This window comes from Pseudophryne corroboree, chromosome 10 (assembly GCF_028390025.1).
Source record: "Pseudophryne corroboree isolate aPseCor3 chromosome 10, aPseCor3.hap2, whole genome shotgun sequence".
In the NCBI taxonomy this organism is placed as follows: Eukaryota; Metazoa; Chordata; class Amphibia; order Anura; family Myobatrachidae; genus Pseudophryne; species Pseudophryne corroboree.
The window spans coordinates 258,894,769-258,920,574 of NC_086453.1; the positions used below are offsets into that span (position 1 = coordinate 258,894,769).

Consider the following 25,806-nt stretch of genomic DNA (forward strand, 5'->3'; position numbering starts at 1 on the left):
CATGTGAAGAGGTGCCCGCTCCGCAAAAGTGTCAGCCCCAAACCTGGAAGAACCAGGGTGCAGGGTCTCTTCACTTACGCCACACCGCTCCCGAAAGATGTTGGCACTGGCCTCTGGAAGTTGCTGAGCGAAATGAATTATGATGATGTGGTACCGGTAATCAAAGGGGACCGCTGGATTATGCAGTTCGGTCAGCACCTCTATAACCGTCTGGGGTCTGATGTCAGCAAGCATGATTACATCCGTCAGAAGCTCAGAGAGGTGGGGCGGCTTCTGCTGAAGGCGATGAAGGTCACACCGTTGCGGTGTATGGAAGATTTCATTTGCCCACAGAATTTCCTGCAAGTGGTGCATGCTGTGAGGAGCCTGGCCGGTTACGATGACCGCACCAATACATATAAAATACCCTCGTTGGCTCTGAAGGTGGGACACAGCTTGCAGAAGATTTCTGCTATGGTGGAGTGTCAGGCACTGATGGAGGGCAGTGCCCTGACAGAGGAGCGTGCCCTAAACTTTCGGAAAATTTATGAGGCGAGGTGGAGCGAGCTAATCTCCACTGCTGCCCTGAAGACACTTCGAGAGATAAAATGGAATGCACCGCTGCTTCTGCCCTTCACTGATGATGTTAAGCGCTTGAACCTGTACCTCCTTGACCGTCAGCGAGAGTACATCGATGAGTTGTCCGCCCACCCTTCCAAACAGCAGTGGTCCATGTTGGCCAAAGTTACCCTCACGCAGCTGATTCTCTTCAACCGCAGGAGAGAAGGTGAGGTTTCCAAGATGCTGCTCTCCTCCTTCGATTTACGGCACACAGCCGATTTGCAGGGTGATGTGGCCCAGGCCCTGTCAGAGCTGGAGAAGGCACTCTGTCGTCACTTCTCCCGTATTGAGATTCCTGGGAAAAGAGGCAGGAAAGTCCCTGTCCTGCTATCCCCAAGCATGCAGAAAGCGATGGAGCTCCTCATAGAGAAGCGGACAGAATGTGGTGTGACCCCACACAATATCTACATGTTTGCTAGGCCAACAGCCATGTCCCATTATAGGGGATCCGACTGCATACGTCTCTACGCCCGGGAGTGTGGGGCCAAGCACCCCGAAGCATTATCTTCCACCCGCCTACGGAAGCATGTGGCTACACTTTCCCGAGTCCTCAACCTGAGCGATACAGAGATGGATCAGCTTGCTGATTTCCTTGGACATGATATTCGGGTGCATCGGCATTATTACCGCCTCCCGGAGGGTACCCTTCAACTGGCCAAGTTGAGCAAGCTGTTTCTGGCTCTCGAGCAAGGGAGAATGGCTGAATTACGGGGCCACAATCTGGAAGAGATCTCCATTGATCCAAACGGTAGGTATCACTTGACAGTGTGGCTCCAGGGACTGACTGTCTAAGTGGGCTGGTGTGATCGGTTTCCCTGTCCTTCTCTATCCACAGAGCCGATCCAGGTGGTGAGCGATGACTCTGGGGATGAGCCAGAGAGTCAGGATACTGAGGTTCCCATGGGTCACATGGGAAAAGAAGCCGGCAGCGTGGTGTCGGCGGTGGATGGAGGTGCAGCTAAAGGTGGGTGTGACTGTCCATTCCATTTGAGATGCGTCCATGACTGGTGGTGGCGTTGCGTGGTGACTGACCTTTCTTCTCCCGCACAGGTGACAGAAGGGGTACCAAGCGCAATCCGTGGACCCCAGCAGAAGTGAAAGCTGTTGAACGTCGCATGATTCGGTTCATTCGCTCATTCAAGGTGCCGGGCAAGAATGACTGTGATGCGTGCCTAAGGGCAGAACGACAAGCGCTGAAGGCTCGGAACTGGCTCTCGGTTAAGTTTTACATTAAGAACCGAATTACTGCTGAAATGAGAAAGAACCTTTCCTGAATAAAATGTATCTGCTGCTGAATACACGTTTCCTCTATCTCTAATTAAACCCGAAAATAAATCAATTATGTGGGTGTCCTCATTAGGCAGGTATTCCTGAATAGGTCCCCATGAGGAAGGTTCCAGACATATGTCCCGATGAGGATAGAAAAACAAGTATGTGTGTGTGTGTGTATATATATATATATATATATATATATATATATAGTGTTCAAAAGGACCAGCACTCCTCTGTTATCTTAGCAATTGCATCCAGGTGCCACATAACAACATAAGGAGTAAATCATACGCAGTTCGCAAGAGCAGCACTCAGCGACAACATCTTCAGGAATGTAAAACACCATCACGATTATTTCAACGTTTCAGGATCATTTATTTAAACCTTTTCGTCAGGATAGACAAAAGGGTTTAAATAAATGATCCTGAAATGTTGAAATAAGAGCAGAGAGATGATATTTTAAATTTCTGAAGAACTCGTCACTGAGTGCCGCTATTGCGAACTGTATGTATGTATATATATATATATATATATATATATATATATACTGTGTTTGTGTATATATATATATATATATATATATATATACACAGAATGGGGTAGACCTAACAATAGCACTAAATGAAGAGCTCATCCTCAAGACTTACTCCCTGTTAGATGGAGTACAGCAGTACAAATGCAGTAAAAGGGGGGTGGTGTCTAAGGGAGCTAAACCCAATGATATATTCCAGGGTTTGACCACAATTCACTTTAAAATAATTTTTTTAAATATATTTATATAAAAGTATTCAACAATCACAGTAAGTAACAAATGGTTGACATAAACAAAATGCAGACATCAGATATGGACACCGTATATTGCGGACAATTTGTTAATCCAATGTGGTTTTCTTAATTAGTACATATCCGATGTTCTTATATCCGAACCAGAAACCCAACACGTTTCGTCCGACTGGACTTCATCAGGGGCTCAATATCAAAACAAGTAGATAGGACATAAAGGAATGGATGACCAAATAATGATCATATTAATCCCACATCAGTAAAATAGGCTTTGCAATAAAAGATACAATAAAAGGTGCGCTGATTTCACAGCTACAAATGTATTGAATATACCAACTCAGTAAGGCAAACAATAAAGCAATAATGCTGAATTCTGTATAAGCCACAATTTCTTTTACGTGGATAATACTCAGCAGGATGTGTGGCTTCTCCTAGTCTGCCGATCCGGGTTTAGGACTGGACCAAGAGGAAGCCCCAGGGGAATTCCTGGGTATATTCTTCCATAAAATGGTGGCCATATCTGCACAGTTTGTTTTAGATTTTCTGGTTTATGTTTTATGAATTTGTATGTGTATAATATATGTAATGGGGTGTAGTATGGTATGCCGGCGGCCGGGATGCTGGTGGCCAGCATACTGGTGTCGGGACCCGACCAACGGCATCCCGAACGCTAGCATACCGGTAGCTGGACGAGCACAAATGAGATCCTTGCGGGCTCGCTGTACTCACCACTGATGCGAGCACGGTGGTGCGCTATGCTCGCCACGCTATTTATTCTCCCTCCAAGGGAGTCGTGGACCCCAAAGAGGGAGAATAATTGTCAGTATTGCGCGTGTTGGGATACCAGTGCCGGCATACTGAGCAGCCGGATCCCAACAGCCGGCATACTGAAGACCACCCATGTAATGATGTAATATGTATATGTGTACTATGATAGATTGTGATTGTACTGTTCACAATTGTGATTTGCTTATGAGTAAGTATGAGGTTAACATAGTAAAGTACACCTGTGGCAAGGTAATTGATTAATGGCTCAAAGCACAGGTCTATTTAAACACCACCGTGCACACTGCATGGACATGCCCAATGAGGAAGTAGTAAGATGAAACCGGTCTGGGAACTTGATGACTGAGCTGAGGTGATGCCTACATACCGCTGAGATCGAGGCTTGGTTTATGACTCACTGCCAGGTCGGCGCCGGGGATCTCCGGGACGCTGAATGGAATAGAGCCTCCACATAGAACTGAGAGTCCGACTGTTGTCGCTATTGTGAGATGCTTGTTTTATGTGATATATTGTGAGTGTATATTTTACCTAATACACTATGAATGTGTTTATAAGACTTACTTCACTATTGTGCACCTCCTTATTCCATCTTGCGAAATATATATATACTATATCTATATTGTGGCGGTCTAGTCCAGATGCAACCCCGGGTGTTTGCAGGACAGGGCACAACAGTTCGAGTGCCTTGGGCCAAAGCTATCTGAGTTTAGGAATGGACCAAGAGGAAGCCCCAGGGGGGGGGGGGGGGTGTTGGGTAGATTCAAGTTGTCTCTTTAATATTGTGTCAAACATTATCTGGCAGTTGGAAATTATATTATTGTATTGCTGTTGATACACAGAAATACCCTGCCATTTTATACATGAGATCCCATCCATGCAGGTCCGGTCCAGGTGTTGGAGCAAGCGCTCCAAGGAATCAGGCACACCTGTGCCACACTTTAATAAAGCTTGTTAGGGCAAGGGCTCAAAGCTCCTAATGCAAACAGATGGCCAGGCGATAGAGGGCAGGCCAGTGGGTTAGACAGGGAGCCTCAGATTTGTGTAAATGCTGTTTGTGGACCAGTGCCTGGTTAAGGTATCCGGTAAAATTTTGTAAACTTAATGTATGGGAGCAAATGACGAATTACCATTTGCTCCTAAACATCGGAAAACATACAAAAATGGTTATCCAGACAAATTGGTTAAATCTATTTGATTTAACTAATTTATCTGAACAACCAGTTTTATCTGTTTTCTGGACTTTGAGAGCAAATGATTGATTGTCATTTGCTCCCAGACATTACCTGATTTTCTTTCCTACCAGCCAGATTGGGCAGACAAGTTTGGAGTTCATGTCTGATGGAAGAGAAGTTGGGGAATTAAAGGTTTGCAGCAGAGGTTCCCAATGCCAGTCCTCAAGGCACCCTAATGGTCCACATACCTCCCAACATGTTCCTCTCCAGGAGGGACAGAATGCTCTGCTCCTGGACTTCCCTCTTACTGTATGATCACCGGCACCTGTGTTGAACAGGTTAATGTATAAGAAAGTTGTTTCAACACAGGTGATAACAATTCTGTCCCTCCTGGAGAGGGTCATGTTGGGAGGTATGGTCCAGGTTGTCACACCATCAGTGTGACTGAATACAGAACTCACTTACCAGGTCTGGCAGTGCTGGGGTTCCAGACATTGAAGGGCAGCAGGATGGAAGCCTCCAGTGCTCGCTGCCAGTGTCTCCTTCTCCAGCTCCCACTGGTGGTTACAGTGCATAGGCAGTCACTGTCATCCTGTATTTTCTGTAGCTACACAAGCATACTCCCACTCTGGACTGGAGTAAACCTCTTGTCATAGAGGGTGCAGTGCAAACATAGTTCATCAAGTAATACAGAGTTCAGATGTTTTACCAAATGACTCTTTAACAGCACTGAATCAGTCCTTTAGGGAAGTTTTCATCAAGAAAGTTGCTGAGACACTTCCAGCTCATTGAGAGTGGGACTGTCCTTGGAGAATTCCTTATTATGGAGGAGTGTTTCGTCTCTTACTCCCTGAAACCCAAGTGGTGTCTGAATACATCAAGGAGAACCTTCAACCAGGTTTCATCAGGGAATCTAAAGCACCTGCAGCAGCAGGTATATTCTTCATTAATTAGAAAGATGGAGGCCTGAGGCCATACAGTATATTATTTACCGGGGTCGGAACACCATCATTGTTAAGGACTGGTGTCAACTACCTCTTATCTCAGAAGTTGGTGACCATATTAAAGGGGTTAAGAGATTCTCAAAGTTAGATCTTCACGGGACCTACAAATGAATCAGAATCCGTGAAGGGGATAAGTGGAAGACAGTGGTCAACATATGGCATGAGCATTATGAGTACCTGGTCATGCCTTTTGGGTTGAATAATTCTCCTGCTGTCTTCTACAATACATAAACAACATCTTCCGAAACCTGATATACCAGTACATGTGTGTGTATCTGGATGACATCCTGATCTTCTCCAAGTACTTAGTGAGTCATTGCAAGCATATATGTGAGGTATTGTCATGACTTCGGGATATTCAGCTCTTCTGCAAGTTTGAGAAGTGCTCCTTCATCACAATTTGTGTTTCCAGGCTATATTATTTCAGGCTCCAGTCTCCAAATGGTCCCTGAGAACCTGTCCGCCATTGTAAATTGGCTGTGTCCTTTGGGGTTAAAAGCAATACATTTCCCGGGCTTCTGTAACTTCTATAGGCAGTTCCATCATCACCATCACTAAGAAGGTTCAATATACTACAGTTTGGCCTTCTGATGCAGAGAAGGTGTTCAGTCATTTGAAATAGTACTTCATCTCCACTCCCATCCTTAGGCTACCCAACTGTGACCAACCTTTTTTCCTGGAGGTAGGTGCCTCTGCAGTCAGGAATGGGGCAGTAATTTTACAGAAGGACCTGGAGGGGAAGTAGTACTCTTGTGGTTTCTTTTTTCCACAAGTTCTCAACTTCAGTGAAAATTTAGGCCATTGGGGATAAAGAACTTTTAGCCATCAAGCTGGCCTTTCAAAAAAAGGCATTATGTGTTAGAGGGAGCAAAATTTCCAGTGACAGTTTATACCGAATACAGGAACCTGACATACCTCTAATCAGCTCGTTACCTAAACCACCATCATTTCAGATTATCGTTATTCTTTTGATCATTTCAGTTTGGTGATTCTACTGGTCGGGAGACAAAAACATCAAAGCCAATGCCTTGTCTCAGGCATGCAGTTCTGCCGAGGGGAACGAAGTGCGTGAAGGCAAGTCCATTCTGAACCCTGCACGCTTTGTAGCAGTCACCAGCAAGGTCAAGATTATGCTGGGGTAGACATTTGTAGCACCTGAACTCTAAGCTAATACTCCAGTGAGTGCATTCATCACACATCAGTGGTCATACAGGTGGAGAACTCTGGAGTTAATCCTCAGAATTTATTGGTGCCCAACAATTCTTAGTGATGTTAAGGACTTTGTGGCAGCCTGTTCTACCTGTGCACAACACAAAGTTCCTCTGTTCTCTCCTTTGGGGTCCTTGCTTCCACTATAAGTACCTGATCACCCTTGAACTCACAACTCTATTGAGCTTGTTACGGATTTTCCTTCCTGTCAAGGGTTCAACACCATCAGGGTGGTGAACCAATTCTCTAAAGCAACTTGCTTTGTTCCAAAGGGTCTACCATCAGCACTAGAGTTATCAAAAGCATTCATAAGGGAGATAGTCATGCTGCACGTGTTTCCTAAGGACATTGTCTGACTGAGGGGTGCAATTCACATCTACACTGTAGAGTCTGGATCTGGAGAGCACTATGGGGGTAATGCAGACCTGATCGCTAGAGTGCATTTTTTTTGCATCTCTGCAATCAGGTAGTCGCTGCCTACAGGGGGTGGGGGAATTCTCTGTGCATGTGTGCTGTTGCATGTGCAGGAGAGCTGCACAAACAGTCTCTGCACAGCCCAGGACTTACTCAGCCACTGTGATGATCGGGGCCAGGGCTGACATCATGAATCCACCCACAAAATGCCAGGTCCCTCCTGCTTTTTTCCGAGCACTCCCTAGAAACGGTCAGTTGCCAGCAATAAACGCCCTCTTCCTTTCAATCTTCTTGTGATCACCGGTGCGATCTAATTTTCTGTCATGCCTGCACATTGCAGTGCATATGCATGCGCAGTTCAGACCTGATCGCCCACTGTGCGAAAACTCACAGCAGTGATCAGTTCTGAATTAGCCCCTATGTACTTTTAAGTGTTTAGAGATCAACCTGAGATTCTCTTCAACTTACCACCTTCAGAGTAATGGGCAGACAGAGCGGGTGAATCAGTAGTTGGAGAAATTATTTGGATTCATGTTTCTTCAAATCAAGACCATTAGGTAACCTTGCTAACTTGGGCTGAATTTGTCCACAATAACCTGCGTCATGGGTTGTCAGGGCACTCTCCATTCTTTATCCAGTACAGTCTGCATCCTGTGTTACCTGAGCTGCCAGACTATTGGTCGAAATCACTTCCAGCTGTTTGTGGAACCGTAAACTGCTTCCTTAATATATGTAAGGAGGTAAAGAAGAATCTGTGTAAAGCTTTGTCATGGTGCAATATCATTGCAGATAGGAAAGGGAGAAAAGTTCCTTTGCTGAAGTCCAAGTGATAAGGTCTGGTTGTCGACTAAAAATCTGTACTTAAAGGTGCCTACAATAAAATTTGCAACCAGATAGGTCCCATCCAGGTCCTCCAGGTGATTAATCTGGTTGCTGAAGCTACCTGACACACTCAGGAACCCTAATGTGTTCCATGGTTTTCTGCTCAAACCTTTGTTATCAATTGATTTTCAACACCTTCAGCCATTCCAATGTATCACAAAGAAGAAGATGAGGTAATACAAACTCTGGATTCCAGGATTTCTCGAGGCACAGTTCAATTCCTTTTAGACTGGAAAGGATATGGTCCCTAGGAACACTGTTGGGTCAAGGTGTCAGATATCTGTGCACCTCAATTCCTTCAGAAGTTTCATCAGAAGTATCCTGGCACGACATATGTTGCGTGTTTGGTGCCCAACACAGGAGGGGGTAATGTCACAGTTTGGCCAAACACAGTGTTACCTTACTGGTCCCCAGGCAGGGAAAACCGGTGGGGGATAAGCCTCCAGAACCTGCTGCCTTTGTCTCTTTCTCTAGCTCCCCTCAGTGGCTACAGTGCACAGGCAGTCTGGCTCCCATGGGGATGCGCATGCCACTCTGTGTAAGACTTTAAGGGCCACACACAGCAAATATGGAAATGCTGATTGGTGCCTGAATTAAGCCCACCTATAAAAGGATGTTCCTGGGAGCACTCCTGTGCCAGAGAAAAGGCTCATACCTAGCACCAGCATACCTGAACCTTGTGACTTTGGCTACCTGTTTTAGACTTCAGCTTTTTCTAGTGACCTGATTCTGCCTTATCCTTTGCTTCTGCATTCATGATTCCTGATTTCAGTATAATGATAGGCATTTATTCTTACTCTTATCAAGTTCTGTAGATAAACATTTTCCTGTTTAGATTTGCTTCCATATTTTCCCTTGATGAAAAATAATTCTACACCTCTTTTCATCCATGATTGAGGGTGGACTTTATTTTATATGATTTTGTTGTTATGCGTATTACACTTGGGCCTGATTCTAAGTCACAGTAAATGACCATGTTAATGTAGGTGAGCAAACTTTTGCTATTGCGTGTATGAAAATCCCAAAAAACTCATACAACACACATGTTCTATGAGTTACTGGTACTGTTGCAATTGAGCTAGTACCAGAGATGTCCTTGAAAAGTGACGGGTATTCCTGGGCAATTACTTGGAGGTGGCTTTTCGCATGCACAGAGATGGTCCGTCTTATAAGAATGTTATGGAAGCTCGACCAGATGGTCTGTGTAATTTGTTACATGCACACAGTTTTGGATTGGGGCATGAAGGGCTCACCAGGACAATACAGTGATAGGGGCCCATGTTTAGCGGTGTGGTCAGTCTCCAGTGGGTGTGTGGCCAAGTGGCTAACCATTAGAGAGTGCATGGTTTGGGCTCTTTGATAAATAGATAGATAGATAGTAAATACTGCCAGTGCATGCATGATAATGTACCAGATTAACAACAGCAATGTACTGCAGAAATTGCACCATAGTCCTGTACAATATAATGTAACATACAGAATGTATTATTCAAGTGCACAAACTGGAACATGATCCCTAGAGGAGGAAATGGGCTCCCAGGGAGTGTGGCCCACTGGGAATTTTCCCTGCACTGTATTCTATTATAACCTTCCATACACAGATGCTCAGCTGCTCACATAGGAGGCCATACATGAATGGAGAAACAGATCCTGCCATAGGGCTGATACAATTTTTGTTGGTGTAATTGATGGTGACAAATTGGTATTTGAGCCCCTACGGACTCTGACAGTAGGCATCTCAGTACTTGCACTCAGTCCTTGCAGATGACCATCAATAGACACTTACATGTATCCGACTAAGAATCAGGCCTAATATGTTATGTTTTTTGCATACATGCAAATGGCATACATTCTAAATTTAGTCAACTTGGGAGGATACTACTTAAGCTTGGTACAAACTGGGGCAACAGGCAATTGGGTTGATTTAAAGAGACAAATGACCCTCGACCAAACACACTGGAAAGATTTAATGAAGTGCAGAACGATTACAGGTCTTTTCTTCATTTGCATAGGTCGCTAGTTCAAGAAGTCCGGTTGGCCATGCAGCAGAGTCAATGAATATCCATCACTTACGACCGCAGGAGCGCACAAATCACATGTATACACGGAGCGATGTAGCCAATTTGTTATTGCAAAACGGCAAATCAGCTTGACATTGCTCTAGTGCAGGCCTGGCAAACCTGTGGCTCTCCAGCTGTTGTGAAATTACCGAACCCAGAATGCCCTGTCACAGTTTTGTTATTAGGGTTTGTTGAAACTGTGGCAGGGCATGCTGGGACTTGTAGTTTCACAACATCTGGAGAGCCACAGGTTGGCCAGGCCTGCTCTAGTGTGTACCCAGCTTTACAGTGCTGTGATAAAATGATGTGTTCAATTCATTGTAACCATTGGTGTGGGTGTCACCTGTTAATTTTCTATTGAGCTGCAGTAACCAGGTGCGCTGTGTTTCTAAAATAATTTTGACATGACATTTTTGGTCTTGACATTAGTCCTGGTTTTCTGAGATCTGGAAAGGTTAAAAACCATTAATTTATTATAATTATTTAGTGTTAAGTTTGCACCAAAAGATATATAATACAATGTGGATTATTAATAGTTTAAAATACATAATTTATTGAGGTCAAAGGTGGAAAAGACCGGATATAGTTGATTTCAATCATATCGCCATTTCTAAAACGTATTATAGATTTATATAATTTATGCATAATATGTTTTACAAGGAAGAAGAATTTGGGCTTAAATCGATGTAGGTATCATCAGTGGCAGATTGGGATGGAAAACCAGCCTGGGAAATTGAAAGCAGCAGCCCTAATGGGGGTGTGGTCTGATGAGGGGTTGGGGTCTGTTGAGGGGGGTGATATCCCTCCTCATAGGACATGAGTGTATGCAGTTGTGGCTTTCCTTACATCTTTTGCTGTTGTTTTTTCTGTGACCAGGGGCAGATTGAGAACTAAAAGTGGCCCTGTAACATTTTGTAGAAGTGGCCCGACATGGGCAGCACAAGAGTTATAACATACCATGTAGCCAAGGCAACATCACTGGAGGGCAGAGTTGCTGTACTGCAGAGATGGAATAACAGAATGAATAGGGACAATTCATTGTACTGAGTGCGGTGGGCTGCCTGTCATGTGGGGGGTAGGGCCACATGCCACACAGACACATTGACCTACCAGGAATCTACCTAGTGAGCCCTATGGCCAATCCGCCTCTTGGCATTGTTATGCTTAAAATAATGGTCATATGGTTGTAGGAGTGGTTAGAGAAATGGTCATTTACTGCATGTACAGTACCTTAAAGTAGACATGTTTGGAAGTACTGTACCCTGAATTGGTATCATTGGAGTACAGAAACAAAAGCTCCTATACTCGGTGCACAGTTGAATTGTTACTAAAAACCAACTAAAAAACATTTCATTAGAATTAATTAAAACAAATATGTATTTATAGTACAAAAGAAAACAATGCAACATGACAAATAATAAGTGTGTAAAATAACTTAAAGCATGTAATGAACGATTGCTCTCTGATTAATTGTTCCTTTATGGCCATATGGATGGTATAATGGTTAGTACTGAGGTAATGGGTTCAATTCCCACCATGACCCTAACTGTGTGGAGTTTATATATTCTCCCCTTACTTGTTTTGGTTTCCTCCCGATGCTCTGATTTCTTTCTACATTCCAAAAATATACTGGAAGGTTAAATGGCTCACTACAAAAATTAACCATAGTGTGTAAGTGTGAGTGTCAACATGTGTTTAGGGCAGACTAGATGTGCAAAGTTGCTCTTCACTGCTATCAAAGTTTATGTTCTATGTGTTTACTATAAACTTTAATGAAAAGATCTCAAAACTTTTGGTAACTAACTGGCAAATAAGAGTTGGTTACTCAGTTGTATAAATTATTTCATGTTAGTCCCTGGGGCAGTGGTTCTCAAACTGTGCATCTAGGCACCCTGGGATGCCTCAGGACACTTGCAGGGGTGTCTTAGGTTGGAGGTCCAGGACCAATTAAAATTATTTATGGTCAATGTAATAGGCAAAACCAGTGCTAGTGGCTGCCAATCATAAACTATGTGGACAAACAGAAGCAAATTTTGTCCCTACCACATAATTGAGCCTAAGGAAGACATATAAACCCAATTTATTTAAATTCATATTTTTTCTAAATTTCTCAATAAGAAACTTTTGGCCTGGGGGTACCGTGAAAAAATTCTAGGGTGCAGTGATTCAAAAAAGTTTGGAAACCACTGTCATGGGTTCATATTATAACTGTGTAGGTTATTGTAGTCCAGGTGTTATAATACAGATTTAATATACTCAATAATGATTTTTTGTTTATATACCACGTCTCACAGGAGAAAACAGAATATACATTTCTCTCATGCCAAAAAGCTTGTATCAGCAATTGATACCAATTATGTATGTGTCTTTGGTAGCACCCCTTAGCAATACAAAAATGCTTTTTGGAATATAAATATTTAGGTTATTAATTATACTGAATCTAATAGAGCATTTTCTAAGGGGTAATTTTCTTCTTATTGAACATGACAAAAATACCATTGCTGTAAGCATTCCATTTTTTTAAATACCCTGAATATAAATAAGTAATATGGCATATACATTTATATATACTGTATATACACTGCTCAAAAAAAAAAGGGAACACTAAAATAACACATCCTAGATTTGAATAAATGAAATATTCTTATTAAATACTTTGTTCTTTACATAGTTGAATGTGCTGACAACAAAATCACACAAAAATTATCAATGGAAATCAAATTTATTAACCCATGGAGGTCTGGATTTGGAGTCACCCTCAAAATTAAAGTGGAAAAACACACTACAGGCTGATCCAACTTTGATGTACTGTCCTTAAAACAAGTCAAAATAAGGCTCAGTAGTGTGTGTGTTGCCTCCACGTGCCTGTATGACCTCCCTACAACCCAGACAAGTGGCTCAGGTAGTGCAGCTCATCCAGGATGGCACATCAATGCGAGCTGTGGCAAGAAGATTTGCTGTGTCTGTCAGCGTAGTGTCCAGAGCATGGAGGCGCTACCAGAAGACAGGCCAGTACATCAGGAGACGTGGAGGAGGCTGTAGGAGGGCAACTACCCAGCAGCAGGACCGCTACCTCCGCCTTTGTGCAAGGAGGAACAGGAGGAGCACTGCCAGAGCCCTGCAAAATGACCTCCAGCAAGCCACAAATGATCATGTGTCTACTCAAACGATCAGAAACAGACTCCATGAGGATGGTATGAGGGCCCGACGTCCACAGGTGGGGGTTGTGCTTACAGCTCAACACCGAGCAGGACGTTTGGCATTTGCCAGAGAACACCAAGATTGGCAAATTCGCCACTGGCGCCCTGTGCTCTTCACAGATGAAAGCAGGTTCTCACTGAGCACATGTGACAGACGTGACAGAGTCTGGAGACGCCAAGGAGAACGTTCAGCTGCCTGCAACATCCTCCAGCATGACCGGTTTGGCAGTTGGTCAGTAATGGTGTGGGGTGGCATTTCTTTGGGGGGCCGCACAGCCCTCCATGTGCTCACCAGAGGTAGCCTGACTGTCATTAGGTACTGAGATGAGATCCTCAGACCCCTTGTGAGACCATATGCTGGTGCGGTCAGCCCTGGGTTCCTCCTAATGCAAGACAATGCTAGACCTCATGTGGCTGGAGTGTTTCAGCAGTTCCTGCAAGACGAAGGCATTGATTCTATGGATTGGCCCGCCCGTTCCCCAGACCTGAATCCAATTGAGCACATCTGGGACATCATGTCTCGCTCCATCCACCAACGCCACGTTGCTCCACAGACTGTCCAAGAGTTGGCGGATGCTTTAGTCCAGGTCTGGGAAGAGATCCCTCAGGAGACCATCTGCCACCTCATCAGGAGCATGCCCAGGCATTGTAGGGAGGTCACGCAGGCACGTGGAGGCCACGCACACACTACTGAACCTCATTTTGACTTGTTTTAAGGACATTACATCAAAGTTGGATCAGCCTGTAGTGTGTTTTTCCACTTTAATTTTGAGGGTGACTCCAAATCCAGACCTCCATGGGTTAATAAATTTGATTTCCATTGATAATTTTTGTGTGATTATGTTGTCAGCACATTCAACTATGTAAAGAACAAAGTATTTAATAAGAATATTTCATTCATTCAGATCTAGGATGTGTTATTTTAGTGTTCCCTTTATTGTTTTGAGCAGTGTATATATATATATATATATATATATATATATTTATTTTGTAAGGTGGTGTAAGAGGAGACACATTGATTGATTTTGGTTCTGGGCCGACTATCTACCATCTTCTTTCTGCTTGTGAAGGCTTTAACAACATAATCTCCTCTGATTTTCTTGATCAAAACTGCATTGAACTTCAGAAATGGCTGAGGAAAGATCCCAATGCTTTCGATTGGACTCATGTTATCAAATATGTATGCAAGCTTGAAGGGAACAGGTATGCTCAGGGTTTTCAATTAATGTGATCATAAATTAAAATGATTTTGGGGCATATTTATCACAGATTATAGAGAGAGATAAAATACCAAACAATCATCTCCTGACATAAAATACAGTTAGAAGCTAATTGTTTGGTATTTTATCTCTCTCCACTTTAGTGCCAAGATTTTATACTGTAAATCTCTCCTTTGTCTAACAAAGATCACTATACTTGCCAACTTACTGGAGTAACACAATCACCTTGATTTTCTTGAACAAAATCTACAGAAAATGGCTTAAGAAGGAACATAAAACTGTAGACTGGATGCCATACAGTTTGTCACATCTCTGAGTGAGCTGGAAGGCAAGAGCTATATAATGCATAACAAGGGTCTTGAATTGAGATCATGCAAACTTAAAGGGTAATTCTACTCAAAACTGTTTTAAAAAAAATATGGCAGTTGCATGTTTCCATGATTAGATATGTTATTAAGGAATGTGACTTATTCACACAATGACTGGCAGACAGAGTCTTACTATATCATTGCTATGTGGTGTTACCGGTAAAACAATTGTACATGAGAGCACCCAAAAATCAATCAAATGCTTAATTGAATGGTCTGATGAAGATTGGAAGGTACATGCTTAATTGAATGGTCTGATGAAGATTGGAAGGTACATGCATTTGCATAGTGTAACTGGCATGTATTCCCACTGCACTTGCTAAGAAAATGAGTGCAGGCAAATGTGTCTATGTAGAGTCATATGCAGTTTGTTTGCATCTACATTTACCACCAGAGAGACGGAATGGGGGTGTGACGAGATGTCCTGATGAAGGCAAGTAAAGTAATGAAAAACAAAAAACAATAAAACTCATGCACAACAATATAAATGACAATTTGTACAGTAGGTATACAAAAACTAAAGTTGATGCAAAGCATACAGTACAGTGTATACAGTAACACACAAAAATGCTAATACTATATGTGTATCATAAAAAGCTTTATGTCTGATGTATAATTAGAGAGAAAAATAAAATACAAAATCTGTATTGTAAAAAAGCTTAAAGCCTGATGTATAATTAGAGAAAGAGGATGTAACAAATCAGCTCTACAATACAGTAGGTGCTCGATAAGTAAGTCTTTTAGGTAAATATTAGGTATTGGATAATTGCGTTTGATATGATTGTGCAAATGCCAGTCTTCAGCTATTGGTGGAGGGAAATAACTACAAATGCAGAAGGCTGTCATTGTTTCAATAGTAAAATCTGAAGGGAATCCATGTAGAAATTAAAGATAATGGTTTTATGGAACTAATTACAAAAAGGTATGAAAATCAGATGTGTATATATAAAATAGAGCTGGTCACGTAATCAATATAAGATAATTTGGATACAGAATTGCTAAAAATATGTATTTGGTCAAAAATATACTTCAAATTAGAGAAGATCTCAGTGGGTTAATCATAGGAAGACCACTCACCACATTGCAATCTCTGCTGACATCACTAACGGACAATTATTGTATGGTTAAGGAAACAGGAAAGTGGGATGTGGTTATGGAGGGCTGGGTTCCCTTGACTGAAAAAATGTGTGAGTAGGGGGTATAGGCTAATCCGCATAGTAATGAGTATGACCAAATGGTATAGGTTTGGCTCCATGGAGAAGCACCCTGAGAGTAATGTACAACTAAAACACAAGTCCAAAAAGGAAAGAAACAACGCACTTAATTGGCACTCTGGCCTATAAATACAACTAAAATATAGCTTTTATATGATATACTTTAAAATGCAAAACACATGCAAATACACAGATATTCTCATGAAATAGCAAGAAACCCATGAGAATATTAAACAGTTGAACCACATCAATCACAGCACTATGACTGTATAATAGCCACCTGGTGTATTGTAATCAAAAATGCCCTAAATGATCCAAGTGATGCATTATTCAGGCAAAGCTTCAAAGCAAAGTCCAGAATCTATATTAATTATGCAGTGAATTACAGTGCATACATTGGACTAATTAGTGATCTCCAGTAAGCAAAAATATGCATGGGTCCCAGGGACCAAATGTATCCAAAACATCAATATTTTAGATTAATCTTTGATATAATCATTTAGCAATGTGATGAATAAAAGAGCACATCCGGTGCAGGCAAGTGAAGTGACAGTATATAGTGCTAGTAAAAATTATAGCCTCATGTGTTGGAGTGTCCAAGAATTGCTACTGGTCAACTATGTATCAAATGACAGTGAACAAAAGAGCATATTCAATGGATGTCACAAGGGGTTAAATTAGTATAGTACCTGCATCTGCTGTTAAAATAGGTCTCACTAAGCCCTGATGTAATCAGTTCAGGATCAAGGTAGAGTGCATTGGAGTATTCAGATTAAGTATAGGATACACCCCGTGTAACCCAACATACAGATGCTGCTTCCCATTGTGTATTGAGAACCCTATTGTCAGGGTGAATTAGGATGGAAAATCAGCACCGGAAAATATATGGAAGCAGCCCTAATATTCATTTATTTATTAACATTTATGTAGTGCTAGCATATTCCATTGTACTTTCTTTCAAAGAAGGGCATGGGCAGATTGGGAGCTGAAAGTGGCCCTGAAAAAATTTGTAGACGTGGCCTCACATGGACAACACCAGAGGTATACCATTTTACCATGGTGGCAGCACCACCCCTCACATGTCAACAAACAAAACAGGCCTCACATGCACATTTGCCCACTGGGATTCTTCCCAGTGGGCACTATGGTCAGTCCACCCCTTTCTCTAGGAAACAATGGGTAGCAATACTGTTGTAGGTTCTGTGGTAAAATGAAGGAAGATGCATATTATGTAGCTACAAGTTGCATATATGAGCACTATTACATATAGTATTGCAGGGTTTCATTAGCCATTAATAGCCTCACAGTATGAAATATAGTCGATATAAAAAAGTGGTGCCTGCAGCCGATGTGTACCTGTGATGGATGGTGGCTACCACTGTCCCAACTGCCACAGCACTGCTGTACAGGGCCATGCTGCGTGAGGGATGCCACCGCTGTGCTAAAGCATGGTGATGGATGTGCGAGTTCCAGCTCATGCAGAGTGGGAACTGCTAACTCTGAGGCATACATTTCACAAAGCTTTTGATGTATTTTTCAAAAAGTTTTCTTAATTGGAAGTCACCTTCCTCTCAAGGGACGGTGTGTAATGTCAATGTCCACCTATCACAGAAGAGGGTGGGACTTTGAGTGACAGCATGGTCCACCTGTTAGTTGCTTAATGCAGTAGTAGGGGCTGCAATATATTTACAAGGAATTAAATTGGGCATTACCTAAAGTCTGCTGGTGGTGTGGAGGAAAGGATGTTATGTATGTCTGTTACACTTGATGTACTGTGTGTGTTTAGTCAAAGAGTAATGTAATACGTTTTTGTGGAAATTAAAGGGATAAGTTAGAAAGAGGAATTGGACTGTGTTAGAGAACAGACAGTGTCTGTGCAAATATGACAGGATAGATTATGAATAGGGGGAGTGAGGACACTTATGATATTTTTCTGAGAAGGATAGGGTTTATAAAAATGCTCCATAGTTTATCATCTCGTTTAGTCATCTGTGAGCTACATTATCAAAGAAAAATATCATCACTAACAAAGAACTTACCTTCCTACAAGTCCATAACCCATGGGTACAATTTACTAAAAAAGGTACCTAAAAATGTCTTTTAGAATCTTCCAGCATATTCATTAATCGACATTATGTCTATAGCTTACCTTCCTATCTTCAAGACACCGCCAATGTTTTGTCTAAACTTAATGATATTGTTTTGGATGATGACCACTCTCTTGTCAATGTGGATGTAGAGTCTCTCTACACCAGTATTAAACATCAAGATGGACTGCTAGCTGTGATGTTTTATCTTGACTCTTAAGGGTTTGATGACTTCCATGAGTTTCTCCTACAACTACTTGAATTTGTTCTGGGTAAAAATGTTTTTCACATTTGATAAGTTTTTTCCTACACATTCGAGGAACAGAGATTTGCATGGCATGTGCACCCACTTATACCAACCTGTTCCCCAGATGGTGGGAGAGGGAGTAGGTCTTCAGTGACATCAACAATATCTATACCAGCTACTGTACATCACATGCTGGTATAGAAACATAAACAACATACTTATGATTTAGCACAGAAATTTGAGAGATCTATGGGATTTCATTCAGATCCTACTTACCAACAGCCTCAATATTAAACTCACCTCTGATTACAGCAAAAATGAAGTCACCTTCCTGGACTTACAGTACAACTAAGTAAATAAACATATGGAATTCTGATGACTAAGCTTTCAAGTAAATAGGCTGCAAGCAACAGTTTATTACATCAGAAGAGCACACATTTTCCACGTACAATAAAAAAACTTGCTGAAAGGGGAATTTTTGAGATTGTGCAGAAATTGCACAGACTAAAAGATTTTTGAATAAAAAAAGTGGAGAACTAACTACTAGACTCCTGAAAAGATATATATATATATATATATATATATATATATATATATATAAATAAAGAACAGAAATGCAGCGGCACTCAAGAGACAAATACGAGGTTGAAACCAGCGGGTGCTTTATCAACGTTTCGGGGTTCGTGACCCTGTCATCAGGACACGTGTGTGTTCTGATGACTGGGTCACGAACCCCGAAACGTTGATAAAGCACCCGCTGGTTTCACCTTGTATTTGATTCCTGAGTGCCGCCGCATTTCTGTTCTTATATACATACGGACTTTCAGTCTGGTTGGAGGGCACCAGAGTGCTTTCATTTCAAGCTGTTTGCCTGTGACTGCCGGACTACTGTATATATATATATATATATATATATATATACACAGTGTTGTAATGCCCGGCACTCCCAGTATATCTCAATGAATCCGGGTGCCCTCCGTAGCGAACAATCCACAGAAAAGCAAAGAAATGGCAGCGGCACTCCGGACTTGCTTTTATATATATATATATATATATATACATACATACATATACCAACACACACGTGCGCACAAACACACACACACACACACACACACACACATAGTAGTATAAAAATTATTACATGCAAGTAACATGCTTCAAAGATTGTTAAGGAATCACTAAGACTGCAAATCTGCTTCATCAGCAACTTTTGCAAAGGATGGAGGGAGCTCTAAGAGCTCATTCAGTGAAATTTGAATATATTGTTTACTGATGATACTCTTAGACCCACATTAGGAGACAAAGCTATGATCTGTTGGCAGAGGGCACCTAATCTCAAGGATAAATTGGTAAAAGTTAACTTTACCAAAAAGGTGCACAACCACCCAAAAAAACAGAGGGACATTTCCCTGTGGCCCTGCACAAACATAATCAAAAGAAAAGAAAATAATAGAAGCGTTCATACCACCATAAAAACTGTAATGCCCTGAGAGAATTAATACAACCATAGGAGTCAATGGCAATTCTAAAAATATTTATTTAATCAGCAAATTCGATAAATATCGCTCACTTTAAAAAAGCCTTGTATATAAACACTATGTGCTTTCCCTATTTTCACTGGAAAACCACATTAAAAAAATATAAAAAAAATTCATATGAATAGAATTTATGACAATCAAATAAAAACAACTGTTAAATTGACTGAGATAACTAATGGCAGTCTGAATGAAAAACAGCTTATTGTGACAATCGTGAATCACTGTAGCAAATGCTTATAAGCTGCTTTAGGATATTGTTTCAAGTTGTAATGAATAAAGTTACGATGTATGCAGTAGTAGCTGATGACAAATTTGGCAGGCTCCTGTGTGAAATATTGACCATAAGGAAAGCTGAATGTTCGTAGAGCCAGTAAGTGGGCAGCAATATAAATGGTTATTTTACCTATCCAATGGGGCCGGTACCCGAGCGTCCTCGGGTGAGTCCACCGTGTGCTCAATCTCTTATGATGTTGGAGAGTGTCACTTGAAAGCCAACAGGGTAACCACAGGAATCCCACTGCCAACGATCTCCTCACTCTCCCAGGGCTGCAGATCGAGGGGAGAGAGGCAGGTGTGTGATTTTCCGGCTGAGAGTTCAGCTGCGAGGGTCCTGCTGTATATGGATCTCCTCTTGGTCTCCGTGGACGTGGGCCGTCCACTGATGGTCAAAGGGAGAGAAGCTGGTATGTAAATAGCAGGCTCGCTGCAGCCGCACGGATCCCGCTGTAAGTGTCCTCTCTTTGGACGCAAGCCGCCTGCTGCTGTAGCGGAGGGAGAGATATAGTAGTGGATGGTGCCAGAATAGTGTGGTGAATCCAGTGAGATGGTGAGGAGTCCTATCAAGAAATAATCAAGAAAGATTAAATCACTGATCGATATGGAAATATATTACCATTACGTCAATTCATCAGTTGCAACGCAGTGGGCATACTATACTGTCTGGAATGCAGTTGCAATTTAAAATATGTAGGGTTGACCACGCTCCCTTTTAACCAAAGACTTCTGGAACATGGAGGTAATGGAAGTCATTACAAGTTGATCGTAGCTGTGCTAAATTTAGCACAGCTACAGTCAGACACTCAGACATGCATGTCAGTGCCGGCCCCCCATGCAGAAGTGCAAAAGCATTGCACGCTTTTGCATTTCAAGAGTACCTCCTGGTCAGTGCAGCTCCTGCGGCTGGCTGGGAGAACCTCTTTGCTGCCTGGGTCGCAACAGCTGCATGTGACGTCACACAGCCGCTGCGGCCTGCCTGCCCCCAATGGTCCGGTCATGCCTGCATTGGCCAGACTGCGCCCCCTAAACAGCGGCTTAATGCCGTCGTCCTGCTCCCTCCCCTCCCAGCGTCTGCCTCTGCCTGTCAATCAGGCAGAGGCATGCGCAGTAGTGACATGATCGCACCGCTGCGATTAACTGCAGCATGCGATCGGATCAGAATGATCTCTAATATACGTAATGCTTCTGACTTTGCTAAATAAAATAAAAAAATAACTTCAGTTGCGAGACACTTTCTTTAACACCATGGAGGATCCACGAAGGATTTAAAAGCATGCGGTCTTGAAAATGTAAGACTAGGGATCAAAGGATGAGACCTGACAGAACAGCTACTTTAGAAAGAAAGTCAATGGACCTTTAAACTTGACACTGTAACTCCCAGGTGTCAAATGAGATTATAAACTTAGAGTTTCACACAAGTCCGATTAGCAAATAGAATTGCTATAATTTAGCAACTGTGCATGTGTTGCGGATGGGTGCCATAAATCTATGGGTGCTGCAAAGTCATTCACATCTCAGTCACATTTCACATGCAGCTGAATAAATGGTACTGGGCAGGTGTTCACACTTATGAATATTGTGCTGTGGGTTTGCTGTCAGCGTGTTGATGGAATTCCGAGCTAAGCATTCACAGAGATCTTTAGATGATATCTTGCACCAAGTATAGGGTTGGTGCAAATATGTATTGATAGTGATTGCTACTTTGCTAACTGCCAGGTGAGGAGGGGGGGTGAGCCTGGGACTGACTAGACCCATCTTGCAAGCCTGAGCCTGGATAATTAATACCTGCTCCCCCAACCCTCTCAGTGCCTCTGCTGATCCTAGAGATATTTATCACATGAAAATGGTAGGACTGTGAAAGAGAGTGAAGAGTCAAAGATAACTCCAAGAGAGCACACTTGCAGGCTGGAGGAGATGTTGTGCTGTCAATAGTAAATTAAATTGAGGTAGTTGAGGTTATTCGGGTGGGTGGAAAGCAGGGGCTGGCTGGCAACTTTCAGCCTGGGGTGCAGACTCAAGTAAATGGCCCAGCTTTTCACAGGGAATGCAATGCAAAAATGGGCATGTTGGGGGTGTGGTTTGTGTAATGTGGCATGGTTTAAATAGCTAATAAAATAAAGGGCAGTACCTATATACTGTATATCAGGGCTGGCCAAACCAGTCCTCGAGATCTACCAACAGTTAACATTTTCCAGACCACCTAGCTAGTGCACAGGTGTAGTCATTACTAAATAAGATGTGCTGCATTCATTCCTAACTGACAATTCTAAGGATCTCTAGAAGGCCTGGAAAACAAGAACTGTTGGTAGATCTCGAGGACTGGCTTGGCCAGCCCTGCTGTATATACATTCAATTAGGTGCAAGTTTACCAAACATCTTGCACCTGTGCTACTCTATATCTGTCCCTAGCTGAGCAGCGGCCAGGGGAAGCAGGAGCATCCTCTGCCTGCCTCTGCAGTCAGATGGCCCTGGAACATTTAAATTGCACTGGCCCAGGGGGCAGATGGCATCCTGTCTCCATACCCAGCCAGCCCCTGGTGGATAGATTATCAGTTCAGTCTCAGATAGTTACTGGTAGTGGAAGTGAGGGGTATGTGGAATCAAGAGAGGAGGCAGAGGAAAAAAACATTCAGAGATCTAGGAGGACAGACTGGAGAGAGAGCAATATCACACAGACTAAGGGATTGCATGGTTTGCAGGAGAAGAGGGTGAGACATGGTGTCAAAAGCAGAAGAGATGTCAAGGAGAATGAGTACAAAGGTGTGGCCCTTGGATCTGCAGCTAGGAGATTATTGCTGATTTAGGGATGTCATGTCCAGACAAACAGTATGGATTAAATATAAACTGTGAAGTGGGTGGCAAAGTCAACGGCAGAACATAAAGAAAGGAGGCAAGGAGGTTGCATTAAGTACATACAGTAAAGTATACTGAGTTGAAATGAATGCCCACATGTGGGCAAAGAACTTGGTGGCTCATTATATAATGTTTTAGAAAGGTTAAATGATGTTGCTATAACTTGCTAAGTGCTGGATGCATTTTTCATTCTTTGTGAGCTTTAGTACACTTTTAATAATTTTGTATTATGGAATTTTGAATGCAGGATTACTGACTAGGAATAAATGACAAATAATAACAGCATGTTATGTGTAACTTTTCTAGGGAGAGCATTGAAGAAAAATCTGAGACGCTCCGCAGTAAGGTGAAACAGGTCCTGAAATGTGATGCATTGAAAAGTAACCCTTATGATCCTCTTGTTCTGCCTCCCGCTGATTGTCTCCTCACCTGCCTCTGCCTTGAAGCGCCCTGTGAGACCATAGAATCATACTGCACTGTTCTGAAAAATGTCAAAAACTTGATTAAACCTCGGGGACACTTAATGGTTTTAAGTGTGCTTAATTCTAATTTTTATTACGTTGGTATCAAACTTTTTTTTGCTTGTACATCACAAAAGATGACCTGGAGAAGGCTTTTAAAGAGGCAGGTTATATAATTGAGAAAATGATAGTTACTCCTCGGAATAATAAGTCAAGTTTGGATGTCTGTGGCCATGATGGTCACTATTATGTCCTTGCTCATAAACCACAGTAATGGTAATCCTGTCACCTAACTTCTTGCAACCACTAAAACAGTGGTATCCATGGCTCAAGATTGAAATATTTTGCATGCATTGTCTTTGCTTATCAGCTATTCACATATTCTAGGTAGAGCTACTATCAGAAATTCTGAAGTTCAGTCCCTTGTCCCCTTCTCCCCTTTAGCATCTCTGAAATAGTTTTCTAATCTATATGTTAGTTATGGGCTCAATGAGTATTTAATTGACTTTTCACTTGGTATCCACTTTATTTTCTTCAAGCTAAAGCAAGCTGCCTCTGTTTTTTGTTCTACCCAGGTTGTGATGTTATATAAATGTTTTACCCTATGCTATATTATGTTATTATGTTATGATTACCAATTGTGTAGTGTACTCATGCTTTTCTTCTCCATTATTATGCAATGTTCAAACATGTTTCTTTCAAAAACAGTACTATGTATGCTTATTGTGCCTTATAAATAAAAGATAAAAATATCACTGAGACAGAAATGATTTTCTTTATTTTTCCAAAACACTAGTTAGTATACAGTAAGTAACATACAGTAGCTATCAATAGCTATTGCTATAAACAGTCATGGATGTGATATGACTTGACTACAGTCATCAGGTCAACATGAGAATGTTTACAGGACGGGAAATTTCTTTGAAGCTGGGTTTGATGAATAAGTGGGTCTTGAGACCATATTTAAAGAGTTGTTTAGAGGTGGAGAGTCCGATATTAAAAGGTAGATAAATCAAAAGATAGTGAGCACCTTGGCAAAAATATTAGAGGCAGGAATGGGAATAAGTAACCAGTTTATAGGAGAGGTGGCATTTATTTTTGAAGCAAAGATAGTTGGTGGGAGTGTAAAGGAAGATAAGGTCAGATATGTAAATGGGAAAAGAATGGGTGAGGGTTCTGTAAGTGAGTGTGAGAAGCTTGAATTGGATTTGAAAAGGGAAGAGGAGCCAGTGTAGGGTTTGTAAGAGAGGAGAGCTAGGCGTAGGACATTTGGAGAGGTCGATGAGCTGGGCTAGCAGCATTGAGGATATATTGGAATGGAGAGAGAAATTTATCAGGGAGGTTAGATAGGAAGAGATCACGGTCCAATCTGGGGATGACCATTGAGTGAGTGAGGGTCTTGGCAGCATCCTGGGTCTGATCTTGGACATATTTTAGAGATGGAAGTGGAAGGACTGTGAGGGGTGCTGAATGGTTTGAAGGAGAGGAATCAAGGATAACTCTAAGACAGCATAATTGAGGGCTAAAGGAGATTGTTGTGCCATCAATAGACAGTGAAATTGTGGGAAGTGATGTTATGCGGGAGGTTGGGAAGATGATCAGCTCATTCTTAGGCATGTGAAGTTTAAGAAAGTGCTGGGACATCCATGAAGAAATAGTGGAGAGACAGTTGGAGATAAGAGTGAGAAGAGAGGGATATAGGTCAGGGGAACTAAGGTAGATTTGAGTATCATCAGCATAGAGGTGATACTAGAAGACAAATGAGTGAATGAGCTCACCTAAAGAGGATGTTTAGAGAGAAAAGGAGAGGTCTGAGAACAGAACCTTGAGGTACACCTACTGTTAGCGGAAGTGTGTGTGTGTGTGTGTGTGTGTGGGGGGGGGGGGGGGGGTAATCATGAGAGGAGACAGAGAAGGAATCATGAGAGAGGTAGGAGGATAGCCAGGAGAGGGCCCTATCAGACAGACCAATGAAGTGAAAGATTTGCAGGAGGAGAGGGTGGTCCACAACGTCAAAGCAGCCGAGAGGACAAGGAGAAAAAGCAGGGAATAGTGGCCCTTAGATTCATTTTATCTTAATGTTACTTATCTTTAAAAGAGATTAAATATATTTGCAATAACATGATCACAGTAAAAATATATTTTAGACATGTTATC

The 25,806-nt window shown here is 42.1% G+C and overlaps 1 long non-coding RNA gene and 1 pseudogene across 1 annotated transcript in view; both read left to right on the forward strand.

Annotated features, from left to right (window-relative positions):
• LOC134965492 (uncharacterized) overlaps positions 1–1,885 on the forward strand; it is a 37,341-nt gene extending 35,456 nt beyond the window's left edge. Inside the window, exons 2-3 of the long non-coding RNA XR_010188397.1 lie at positions 1,436–1,564; positions 1,651–1,885. This is a non-coding gene — a long non-coding RNA (uncharacterized LOC134965492). The remainder of the gene's footprint in view (positions 1–1,435; positions 1,565–1,650) is intronic.
• LOC134965286 (nicotinamide N-methyltransferase-like) overlaps positions 1–23,923 on the forward strand; it is a 91,253-nt pseudogene extending 67,330 nt beyond the window's left edge.
• Positions 23,924–25,806: the final 1,883 nt, after the last annotated feature.